The following is a 13,962-nucleotide window of genomic DNA, read 5'->3' on the forward strand; positions in this document are numbered from 1 at the left end:
CTTATATAAATTCCTTAAAATTCATTGAAACTTTTAAAATCATAGATTCTCAGTTCAAGTAAATAAAACTGAATTTATTATGAAACCGATCATACAAAATCACAAGTTCCAACCCGGTCCAAAAATCAACTCATTTGAAACGGAACCGGTTCATTTGAATCAAACCACTTTCAGGTTTCTTTTTGGAACCCATTTTTCTAACTCTTCCAAAATGCCTCAAACTTGATTACTCAATCAAAAGTCTAAATTCCTTTAAAATCACTAAAAGCTCCTTTTTATATTGAAATCAATATTAGAGCATCATTCTTTCCTTCAGTGATTCAAACTGTACAAATAGTTCGTTTCTAAATAAGCCGAACTCAACGCATAAAGTTCATTAAATAAATTAAGCTTGAAAACATAAATATTCTCTTAATAAATCAATTAATACAATTTCTCAAATCCAGCCCTTTTTAAATAACTTTTCAAACACGACTAGGATTTTGCAGAAATTTCGGCAGCACCTCCCCTAAAACTTGGACTTTTGCCACCCGGTTCGGGTCCCAACTAAACCGTTTCTCATTCCTTTTCAACAGCTCAAAACCAGAAATCAATTCAAGGCAAGCTAAATCCAACAGTCGCCTCAGTGGCATATCTCAAGAAAACCATTTCAAAATCAACTCAATATCAATCGATTTAACTCATTTCCAAAGCTTTAAAGAATCGGTTCAACAATAAATCATTTATCAAGACCAAATCAATTAAAGCAACCCAGGCTGAATTTTAAAGTATTCTATCTTTCACATCATCAAAATAATCAACTCAATTCAAATCAATCCTCAACGGATTAAATTCAGATTTCAAATATTTAAAGAATCAACTTCAAACATTACATTTCACAAGCCACACGACAATTTAGCCAAACCAACATCCATAGTCATTCGAGTCAATCAATTAATACATAAGGCAGATACAATCACCAAATACCCAATATCTCACGTCAGTACCCGTATGTAATAATTCCAATAATAAACTATAGTTTTTGGAAAGCGCCCCTACCTCAAAACGCAATTCCTTAACCCAAATGCCTCATCAAGTCCTTTCCGTCTCAAACCGAACTGACGGCAACCAAAACCTCAGCTCCAAGCCACTTTCGCAACAGTCTCAACAACTCTAATCGCAACATACAACAATCAGGACTCGACCCCACGCTATCAGAACTCATATTCATTAACCATACACAATAAAATACTAACGCGAGGCTCTTTCGAAATATACTTACTTACCAAAACCAAGAAAGAACGGCTGAACCGAAACAGCGGCGGTCTCCGAGCCGGTTCGGCGGCAGCGACGACAATTTCCGATCGTGCCAACTGAAACCAACACGCAGTGACTACGGTATTCTCAGAATTCAAAAAGGACAGGAACCTCAAATAAAACCCTTACCGGTAATTTTTCCGGCGACGGCAGAAGTAGCCAGAAGCTCCGGCGGTGGTTCCGGTGGCCTCAGAACTCCAGCGACAATATCAGAAGCACCAGCCAAGCACCGCGGAGCAGCAGATCAGTAGAGGCGGAAGTAGGCAACAGGAACGGCGGCGTTAGCTTCGCGCAACTCGGATCAGCGGCGGTCCTTGGGTAGTGACGCGCACAACGGGACGCGCGGCCTCCCTCTTCCTCTGCCTGGTTCGGCGATACCAACACCAAAACCCACGGCGGCGACCATGGCGAAGCGGCCTAGCCAGTCAGTAACGGCAGCGGAGATGCACGGCGGCGCAGCTCCGCGCGGTGGGTCGCGCTCCCTCTCTCCTCCGACGTGAACACTCTCTCTCCCTTCGTGCCCGCCGGCAGAGGCAAGATGGCGGCGACTCAGCAAGGGTGAGCTCTTCTGGTTCGGTGACAGATGCGCGGCTCAGGCTCCAGGGACAGGACAGCAATGGCGGCGACGGCACGGCTCCGCAACCGCGTGGTGACGGCGCGAACAGATCCTTCTTCTCCTTTCGGCTAGCAACAGCGTCGAGTTGGGCGCGATTCAGGGCAGTGTAGCAGCTTCTCCCTCCCCGGCGTTCTCCTTGGATGGCCGTGACGGCGCGACGGCGGTGATGAAGCCTGACGCGCCGACGCGGATCTTCTTCTTCTCCTCCTCCCTTTTGGCCCAGTTTCCCCCGCTCTGATTTCCATTTCTTCCTTTCACTTGGCAGCCGTTGCTGCTGCACTATCAGGGTGCATTTGCGTGTGCTGGGTGTGGTGAAAGGGAACCGGGTAGGGTTTCAGGGTTAGGGTTTTTTGGGTAAAATTAGGGTTAGGGGCAAATTGGTAATTTCACATGAAATTGGAAATAATAAAGTAATTGAAACCCAAATTAAATCCAACACTAATTGTATATAGAAAATACAATTTGCTCATCAATTTTATAAATTATTTTCAATAAAATGCCCAAAATCTAAAAATTAGAAATAATATAATTCATTTCTTCATTTTCCAAAATAGCAGTGATAATATTTAAAATATTACTTATCTAATCCAAATCATGTAAAACCTCTCTTATTTCATAACTGCCAAATTCATAATCTGAATATAGAAAATAACCCAATAATTATAAAATTGGATAAAAATCATAACTCGTCCCAAATTCAATAAATCAAAACTTGCCTTAATTATCTTTAATAAAATAATCTCTGAGATTAAGGCTACAAATAACCATATGATTTGAGACTTGATCATAATAAGACTTTTCAAAGGTTTTGGGTCTTACAACGTGCAGCTTGTCACGTGTATGCATGGGTCACGCGTACGCGTCGCATTGCAAAATTCCTCTTCACGCGTGCACATGGCCTTGAGTTCAGAAAATTCTCATTTCTTTATGAATTCTCCATTTTTGCATGCTTTTTCTTCATTTCAACCTAATCTTTGCCTTCTAATCCTGAAATCACTTAACAAACATATCAAGGCATCGAATGGAATTAAAGTGAATTAAATTTATCGATTTAAAGGCCTAAAAATAATATTTTTACTCTTAAGCACAAATTTGGAGAAATTCACAAAACCATGCTATTTCATTGAATAAATGTGAGAAAATTTGATAAAATCTCCTAAATTCAACACAAGATAAACCACAAAATTGGGGTTTATCAAACCTCCCCACACTTAAACTAAGCATGTCCTCATGCTAAACCAAGAAAGACTAGAAATGGGGTATGAATATTTATTCAATGCAAATAAACTATATGAATCTATCTACAAGCATGCAACTAAATGCAAAATGATTCTACTTATTTGATTAAAAGTAAATCAATCTCCAAGAACGTATATGAACAAGTTGGGCCAACATAGTATGATGATTCATGAATCCCACCAATTCAAATATCAAAATGAAGTATAAACAAACTTGCAAGAAGAGAGCTCGTGAAAACAGGGAACAAGGAATTGAGCATCGAACCCTCACCGGAAGTGTATCTTCTGTAGTCGCTCAAGTGTATAGGGTTGATTCACTCAATTCTCTTCTAATCATGCTTTCCAAGATTTGTTTTTCATCTAACAATCAACAATTATTAAATGCATGCATACATTTATCATGAGGACTTATTCATTAGGTTGTAATAGGGCTAGGGTAAAGGTAAGGGTGAATACGGTCAAGTGAGCTTGAAATTTGAATATTTGATTAAACTAAGCTTCCCACCTAACCTATGACAACCTATACTATTTAGAGCAAACCTAACTACCCATTCTTCACTTTTCCACACACTCATGCATTCTCTTTTTTATCACAATTCATATGCATTGATTATTATTGAACTTTACTTTGGAGTATTTTGTCCCCTTTTTATTGGTTCCTTTTTCATTTTTTTTCTTTTCTATATTATTATTATTATTATTATTTTTTTTTCTTTTGTTTTTCTCTTTATTTTTTCTCATCATCATTTTTTTAACTAAAATATATACAAGATTGTCAATGCATATGGTTTAAACATCCAATGCATGAGTATGTACCTAATTCCCAAAATTTTCAACAAAAATATAAAAACACACTTTTACCTCAACCAATGTTCCCAAATCTCCCACAATTGAATGATAAACACTCTCACTAGCCTAAGCTAATCAAAGATCCAAATTAGGGACATTTATTAATTTTTGCTCTAAGGCTTGTAATGTGCTAAAATTAAGAACAAATGGGTTTAGCATAGGCTCAAAGTTGGCTAACAATGGAAGATAAAAAGGTAAGACTATTTAAGTAACTGAGCTATTTGAAACGATGGCCTCAATCATATAAGTGCATTCATACACAAAATAATGGACATAAAGAATCAAACAAATCAAAGATTACACTCATAGAAAGAAAATAATACACACAAGAATGAAAATAAGTGGTTATATGATGTAACCACACAACTAGGCTCAAAACTCACATGCTTATGTGTTCTTAGCTCAAAAACCATATTCCAAAATAAATTCTTCAAGCAAGTTCAACAAAATTTTTTTTCAAATTGGTAGAGTGCCCTAAAACAGTTTTCTTGGAAAGGAAATCATCACTCTAACTAAGTAGTCCTAACATAAAAAGAAGTGGTATAATATGTACAAATTCTAACTAACATGCAACCTATCATGAAATGCAACAACTATCTAACAAAGAAGATTAAGAATTGGTGTTGAAGAAGGAAGTGGTTACCTACGGAGGCCGGTCCTCGACCTCCCCACACTTAGAAATTTGCACCGTCCTCGGTGCATGCAAAAGAGCAAGATGGACGGGTTGCTACAACTGATGAGCTCCTTCAAAAGGTTGTGTGGAGGGACTTGTTTGTCACCCCATTTAGAAGCTTTTCCTTTCTCTCTTGGTGGCCAGCCTAAAAGGAAAGAGAAAGAAAGAAAATTAAGCCTACAACATAGATATCAAAGCAAATAGAACATAGGCGAGGCTAATGCCAAATAAGAGTAGAGTTCTCAACTACATGGTAGCTACAACATGTGAGTGAGAAAGCAATGTAAGCCAAGGGCATATCACTAACACTTAATGCAAGAGTAAAGTCAAAGCATAGGTAAATGCCATAAAGAGCATGTTGACCATCAAGTTCAAACAAGAAAGAGTGGGTCGTGAAAGACAATAGGAGTTCGTATCAATGCATAAACGATGCAAGAGTCATTAAAGATTAACATTGATTTAAAAGTTTCACCACCCAACAATATCAAACAAGTCAAGAAGCACCAAGACTAACCAAGAAAGTCTCAACAATTGAGTAGAAGAATTCAACACCAATGTTAAAATAAGAAACTTAGAAAAGAAAATAAGAACAAGCTACAAAGACAAAATAAAAAAATGTAATGAATGAAAATAAGCAAATGCAACATACAAAAGAAAATGAGAAATAAGAAAAATGAGAAGTGAAAACTTAAAAAGAGGGAGAAGAAGAAATAAAAAGAAGTAAGAAAGAAGAGATGAGAAAGGTGAGAAGAGAAGAAAAGAGAAGAAAGGGAAGGAAAGAAATGGAAGAATGGAAGATAGAAGAAGAAGAAGAAAGAAAGAAGGAGAGAAGAGAGAAGGAACAGGGAAAAAAAACAGGGCGCAAGGCGACGCGTGCGTGCGAAAAGCAGGAGGGGGATGCGACGCGTAAGCGTCTACCACGCATACGCGTGGAACGCAGAAAATCGAGGTGACGCGTATGCGTCATCCACGCATACGCGCGGAGCTAAATTGTGGTATTCGCACAAAAACAGCACCACTCCAGTGCAACTCTCTGGTTTTTGTACCAGGAGTCCTGATAAAGAAAATTATTGCCTATGGTTCGGAGTCAATCAATGACAAACATCAATTCATTGGTAGCATAGTCCAAACTAATGATGAATTCTCAAGATCAAATAATAATGTCACAATATAAAATAATCGAGAGTTTTTAGCTCCCGGGTCGTCTTTCCTAGGAGTTGCAATGAAATGTACAATTATTGGCTATGAGAGAGAGAGAGCATGGGGGATTGGGAATGAAAGTAAGAGCAAAAAATTGAAATGTAAATAGCAAGAAAGTAGATGGAAAGCAAGAAAGGCAAGAAATGTAAATGGCATGGAAGTAAATGATCATGCAAGAAATTAAAGAAAAGCAATTAAAGGACTCTTGGTAAGAATTGGGGAGTTTAAGATTCCTATCCTAGTTATGAACCACAAGCATGGCAATTGTGTGGAATCAATCCAAATCAATCAATCCTCCTTGAGAATTAGTCAAAAAGCCATAATTGATCTCAATCCATAAGTCCTAGTCAACTCATCACTAATTACTTAGTGAAAGACTAGCGTCAATGGAAACCAAACTAATTAACTAATCTCACACAATGCGGAATGGACATCCACAACTCAATTCTACCCAAACATCCAATTTCTCAACCAAGAGTATGAAAACTAAACATGCAAGAAATTAAACATCAAAGCAAATAAAAGTGAAAGTAATAAAAGTCAAAGCAATTAAATGCAAGGAAAGGAAACTTAAAATGCAAGAAACCTCTTGGCAAGTAATTGAAGGCTAAGGCTACCTATCCTAGTCATTGACCACAAACATATGATGATTATGAACAGTTAATCCTACTTAGTCAACCTTACATCGAAGATAAGTCAAATAGGCATAGTTAATTTCAATCCCTAAGTCCTATGTCAACACTAAGGGGTCACATAGAGTCAAGGGAAACCAAATCAACTAACACACTCTAATATATCAAACAAGAATGGACATCAATGACTCAAGGATCACCAAAGACAACAATTTCAAACCAAGAGTGGAGAAAAACTAAGTAAAAACTAAGCCAAGCATTTTATCAAACACTTGGTGTGCATGAGAATAAAATAATATTAAAATGTATTAAAATAAATTCTAAAAACTACCAAAGAAAGAAAATAGCAACAACAACTAAAGGAAGCCATAAATGAAAATAAAACATAAATTTGCATTAATTAAAATTAAAAAAATACAAAAGTGTTCATAAAATGGAAAATGACATAAAAGAGAAGTTAAGAAGAAGAACTAAGAGAAGTAAGACAATAAAGTAAAGAAACATAAATAAAACTACATTAAAACAATAATTAAAGACAGAAATTAAAGGAAATTAAACTAAACCTAACCTAATTCTAGAGAGAGGGGGGAGCTTCTCTCTCTAGAAACTAAGAGAAAACATAACAAAAGCTAACCCTAATTGCCCCCCTTCATTCCTCTTCACTTTGGCCTTAAATAGCTTCAGAAAATGAGTTAGATTGAGTTTTGGAGGCCCAGAATTCGCCCTAGGGATTTGCATTAATGAGCTCACGTGCAGGGACCTGTGCAGACGCACAGACGCGTGCGTCCGAACACATGCTGAAAATTGACCTGTGCGGATGCACAAGTATCTGTGTGTACGCACAGGTAGACTTATGTCCAATATAGCAAATTGCATATCATTTTGAAGTCCCAGACGTTAGCTTTCCAATGACGATGGAACCGCTTCATTTGGACCTCTGTAGCTCAAGTTATGACCAATTTAGTACAGAGAGGTCAGGGCTAGTAGCTTTCCAAATCCTTCATTTCTTGAATTCTTCCCTCTTGCATGCTCTTTTCCTCACTTCTTCAACCCATACTTGCCTTGGAAACCTGAAAATTACTTAACAAATACATCAAGGCACCAAATGGGATTAAAGTGAATAAAATTGACTAAATTAAGGACAAAAGATCATGTTTTTACTTTCAAGCACATTTTAGGAAGAAATCTCAAAAGCATGCTATTTAGGTGAATAAATGTGGGTTTATGTGATGGAATTTACTCAAATCAAACCAAAAATATATCGTAAAATATGAATTCATCAATTTCCCCACACTTAAACCAAGCATGTCCTCATGCTAAACCAACCAAAGGAGATGAATGAAGGGGTAATTATTAATTCAACTACCTACATGCATGTAACTATACTAAATGCTATCTATATATATCTACACTATGATTCCTATTGAGTTTGGCAAAAACAAACAAAAGAATCTCAATCAATTCAAAGTAGGAGCTCAAGGCCAAGACAAGAAAAATATAGCAATATGATCAATGTCCAAAGATTGATTTGAAATTTTCAAAATTAAGTTCAACAACTTGCGAAGAGATACAAAATAGGCAATGGAAACATAGAATTGAGCAATTGAAACCCTCACCGGATGTGTTTATACTCTAATCGCTCAGTGTGTAGGATTTAATCACTCAATCTTCCTTTAATCATATTTCTCAAAGATTTGCAAGTCATCTAACAATCAACTAATATTTGATGAATGAATGCAAATATCATGAGGACTTTTGAGGGTTATAATGGGGCTTAGGTAAGGGTAGGATTAATATGGTTAAGTGGACTAATAGATTGGATCTTTGATTAGCTCATGCATCCCACCTAATCCTATATATCATCCTATATACATAACAAAACAATCCTAGCTACCCATTTATCCCTTTCTCACATTCACTCATGCATGCTTCTTTTCAATTCAACTACATATGCATCTCTTATTTTCATTTTTTTTTTTTTTTTTTTCTTTTTTTATTTCTTTTATTATTATTATTATTTTTATTATTTTTATTATTTTTATTTTTTTGACATGGAGGAGATGCATATGCTTCTAAGTAATGAATGCATGAGTATTTTTCCAATTTTCCAAATGTACTCAATGAACACGCAAAGCACTAACTACCAATGATTTTCCACAAATTCCCCCACACTTGATTAACACACACACACACACACACACACACACACACACACACACACACACACTCAAACCCAAGCTAATCAAAGATACAATCAATGGACATAATGGTTTTTCACTTAAGGTGAATGATGTGCTTATAATGAGAACAAAGGGGAATTAAAGGCTCGAAAAGTGGTTTACAAAGATAGATGTAAGGGTTGGCCATATGGGTTAAGTGAGTTTAATAAAAAATGGCCTCAATCATACTAAATGCATTCAAAACAAAAAATATAGGACATAAAGATTAAAGCAAATCTAAGATTACAATCATAAAAGAGGAGTTTATCACACAAGATCAAAATTTGTGGTTGAAAATGTGCAACCACGTAATTTAAGCTCAAATCTCACTAGGTAATTTGTTCAAGCTCTTTTCTATGTTCCATAAAAAGCTACTTCAAGCAAGTTCAAAAACATGTTTTCAAATCTAATTAATGGAATGCCCAAAAAGAGATTTCTTGAAAATTCTTTGTTGTTTTACCAAACTTATTCAATCTAACATGCAACATACAAGTATTTATTATCCTATAACTATAAGCATTAAAGAGATATATACAAACAAATCAAACTAAATGCAAACAAGAACAAAAATTGTAAAAATTAAAGAAAAAGGACAAAAAGAGTATTGCAAAGTGTCTAAGGAAAGAAATTTTACCCCCTTGAAGTTAGCGATCCTCTCCCACACTTAAATAATGCACGGTCCTCTGTGCATGCACACAATCTGAGGGATGAAGGGCTTTGAGGCTCCACCTTCAGCGGGTGGGCTTCGGGGGCTCCGGGTTGCTTTGTATACAAATAAACAATAATTAAAGAAAAGTAAGATGTGTGTGCTATGATAAAATGCAATGCGTGTATTCTAAATGCGCGCACAATTTAGAACACAACACATTGATCGAGTAAAACAAGAACCACAAAAGCAAAAGAAATAGCATGTTCCTCAATCAAGTATTCCTAGGTTGCAAGTAATAAATAAGCAAAACTTAAGGCACAAACAACCTAGGTAACCACAACTAAAGTGAATTGAGTGTAAAATATATTGGATAGTGAGATTGTGCAAGTGAAAGCGCAAATTGAATAGAAAATGGCACAATCAACAATAACCAATTCCATGATGAAAAGAGACTACTTATTCATCCTTAGGAATAAGGAAATAATCACATGTATAAGGTGCTTGTTACAAAAAGTGACAAGTCTTGATAAGAATCAAGTCAAGTCAACTAAAAAAATGCAAAGCATTAACAAGGAACAAATACCTTGTTATGTGATTATATTCACTTAAGAACCATGATGACTAAGTAGCTCAACTCAAATCACTAAAGTAAAAGTGCACAATTCAAGATGCCAAACAAGGATAAAGTCTAATGCATATGGTAGCTACAACATATGAATCAAACTCACAATTCAACTAGGCAATTAAATAAAGACTTGATATATAGTGCACATATCCATCCAAGTTGAAACCAAATTCAAGCAAGAAGCAACCCAGTCAACATGAATCAAACACTTGCAATTTATTTAACCACGAACAATTAAACTAAAAACAAATATAATAACTAAAATGAGAAATGAAATGCAATGAAAAGAAACTAAAATAAGTAGAGAAGAGAGCAAAAGTAAGAGAGGAGAGGAGTGGAAGAGAAAAGAAGAGAAGGAGTTTAGGGAATAGAAGAAAAGAAGTAAAGTGGGAGAAAACATGTCGCACAGGATAGTGTGCGTACGCACACAAGGCTGAAAAGGGAAGGTGTGCGTCCGCACCAGGTGTGCAAACGCTATCAGCAGAGAGAAAAGCAAGATGCGTGCGTACGCACCTAGGTGTGCGTACGCACCTAGGTGTGCGTACGCACAGAAGGTAAAGAAATGGAGGGTGAGTGGACGCACAAGTGTGTGCGAGCGCTCTGAACAGAGAGGGGATTAGAAGGTGTGCGTACACACAAGTGTGTGCGCACGCACAAAACACTTTTTTTTAGGTTGGATCATGTGTGCGCGCGCACACAGGTCCGTGCGGGCACACAAGAGCATAATGGGCAGGGGTTCACATGCACAAGCTGTGCCAACGCTCTCACCAGAGTGGTTGCAAGTTGGTGTGCGGATGCACACGTCTGTGCAGCCGCACAGAGGGTGCGAAAAAGGGTATATGTGCGTATGCACAGGTACGTGCGCACGCACAGGTTGCAGAAAACAGGGGAACACGCGCGCACAAGGTGTGCTGGTGCTGCGAACAGAGGGAAAAATCATGCGTGTGCGTGCGCACAGGTCGGTGCGCACAAGTCGGTGCGCACGCACAGTAAGCAGAAAATAGCTGTTTTGTGCGCACACACAAGTACGTGCGCACGCACAGAACCCATAAATTCATGATCCAAACCAAAATTAACATAACTAACTCAAAATTAAACTAATTCTAAGCTAATCAATCAAACAAAAATGCAATTAAGGCAAAATATATACAAAAAGAGAAGGGTGGAAACAATGTTACCAAGCACTTTTATTTAATGTCTTTAAGTTAGACAATTAGGAGAGCCTTTGCTATGGTGGCTTGTGCTTGACTTCTCCACCAATGCTTGAATGTCCAATTTCCTCTAGGATCCCAATCCTAACCATCAACAAAGACAATCAAAAAGCAAGCTATTTACAATATTCACATATATACAATAGCTAAAAACATACACCGTTGCAACTCCCCGGCAACGACGCCAAATTTGATAAAGAGAACTATTGGCTACGATTCAGAATCAATCAAAGACAAGCATCAATTCGTTGGTAGTATAGTCCAAACCAACAATGAATTCTCAAGATCAAATAATAATGTCACAATATAAAATAACCGAGAGTATTTAGTTCCTGGGTCATCTTCCCTAGGAGTTGCAATGAAATGTACAATTATTGGCTATGAGAGAGAGAGCATGGGGTATTGGGAATGAAAGAAAGAGCAAGAAATTGAAATGTAAATAGCAAGAAAGTAGATGGAAAGCAAGAAAGGCAAGAAATATAAATGGCAAGGAAGTAAATGATCATGCAAGAAATTAAAGAAAAGCAATTAAAGGACTCTTAGTAATAATTGGGGAGTTTAGGATTCCTATCCTAGTTATGGACCACAAGCATGGCAATTGTGTGGAATCAATCCAAATCAATCCAAATCAATCAATCCTCCTTGAGAATTGGTCAAAAAGCCATAATTGATCTCAATCCATAAGTCCTAGTCAACTCACTAATTACTTAGTGAAAGACTAGCATCAATGGAAACCAAACCAATTAACTAATTTCACACAATGCGGAATGGACATCCACAACTCAATTCCACCCAAACATCTAATTTCTCAACCAAGAGTACGAAAACTAAAAATGCAAGAAATTAAACATCAAAGCAAATAAAAGTCAAAGCAATTAAATGCAAGGAAGGGAAACTTAAAATGCAAGAAACCTCTTGACAAGTAATTGAAGGCTAAAGCTACCTATTCTAGTCATTGACCACAAACATATGATGATTATGAACAGTTAATCCTACTTAGTCAACCTTACATCGAAGATAAGTCAAATAGGCATAGTTAATTTCAATCCGTAAGTCTTATGTCAACACTAAGGGGTCACATAGAGTCAAGGAAAACCAAATCAACTAAATCACTCTAATATATCAAACAAGAATGGACATCAATGACTCAAGGATCACCAAAGACAACAATTTCAAGCCAAGAGTAGAGAAAAACTAAGTAAAAACTAAGCCAAGCATTTTATCAAACACTTGGTGTGCATGAGAATAAAATAATATTAAAATACATTAAAATAAATTCTAAAAAATACCAACGCAAGAAAATAGCAACAACAACTAAAGGAAGCCATAAATGAACATAAAACATAAATTTGCATTAATTAAAATTAAAGAAATATAAAAGTGTTCATAAAATGGAAAATGACATAAAAGAGAAATTAAGAAGAAGAACTAAGAGAAGTAAGACAATAAAGTAAAGAAACATAAATGAAACTACATTAAAACAATAATTAAAAACAGAATTAAAGGAAATTAAACTAAACCTGACCTAATTCTAGAGAGAGGGGGGAGCTTCTCTCTCTAGAAACTAAGAGCAAACATAACAAAAGCTAACCCTAATTGCCCCCCTTCATTCCTCTTCACTTTGGCCTTAAATAGCTTCAGAAAATGAGTTGGATTGGGTTTTAGAGGCCCAGAATTCACCTCCAGCGATTTGCATTAATGAGCTCACGTGCAGGGACCTGTGCGGACGCACAAACGCGTGCGTCCGCACACATGCTGAAAATTGACCTGTGCGGACGCACAAGTATCTGTGCGTACACACAGGTAGACTTATGTCTAATATAGCAAATTGCATATCATTTTGAAACCTCAGACGTTATCTTTCTAATGCCACTGGAACCACCTCATTTGGACCTCTGTAGCTCAAGTTATGACCAATTTAGTACAGAGAGGTCAGGGCTGGCAGCTTTCCAAATCCTTCATTTCTTGAATTCTTCCTTCTTGCACGCTCTTTTCCTCACTTCTTCAACCCATACTTGCCTTGGAAACCTGAAAATCACTTAACAAATACATCAAGGCACCAAATGGGATTAAAGTGAATAAAATTGACTAAATTAAGCACAAAAGAGCATGTTTTCACTTTCAAGCATAGTTTAGGAAGAAATCTCAAAAGAATGCTATTTCAGTGAATAAATGTGGGTTTATGTGATGGAATCCACTCAAGTCAAACAAAAAATATATCGTAAAATATGGATTCATCAACTCCCATCATCGCATACGACGCGTGCGCGTCGGCCACGCTCACGCGTGGCACGCCCTTTTTTTTAATAGAAGCATAAAACAGAAACAGGGTACTCTTTTAACCTATATACATTCTAGGCAACCAAAATTCAAATTCAACAAAAAATCTTTTAGTTTTTGAAAAATTTTCAAAGACAAAACAACCAAAACTTGCATTTCAAGCAAAATGCAATTAAAAAACAACTATTCTAAATCAAAACATGAATTTAACAAGCAACCTATCAATTAAAGCAATATGTACAAAAATAAGAAAAACTACCTACAATGGCAACTCAATTCATCCATTAATTATATATACAAGAGAATGAAAAGAGTTTACCATGGTGGGGTGTCTCCCACTTAGCACTTTTAGTTTAAGTCCTTAAGTTGGACAATTGGGAGGCTCTTTGTCAAGGTGGTTTATGCTTGTACTCATCCTTGAACTCCCAAGGATGCTTGTTCCTCAAACGGTTGTCAGAATTTCCAACCGACTTT

The sequence above is a fragment of the Arachis hypogaea genome, chromosome 20 (assembly GCF_003086295.3).
Source record: "Arachis hypogaea cultivar Tifrunner chromosome 20, arahy.Tifrunner.gnm2.J5K5, whole genome shotgun sequence".
NCBI lineage: Eukaryota > Viridiplantae > Streptophyta > Magnoliopsida > Fabales > Fabaceae > Arachis > Arachis hypogaea.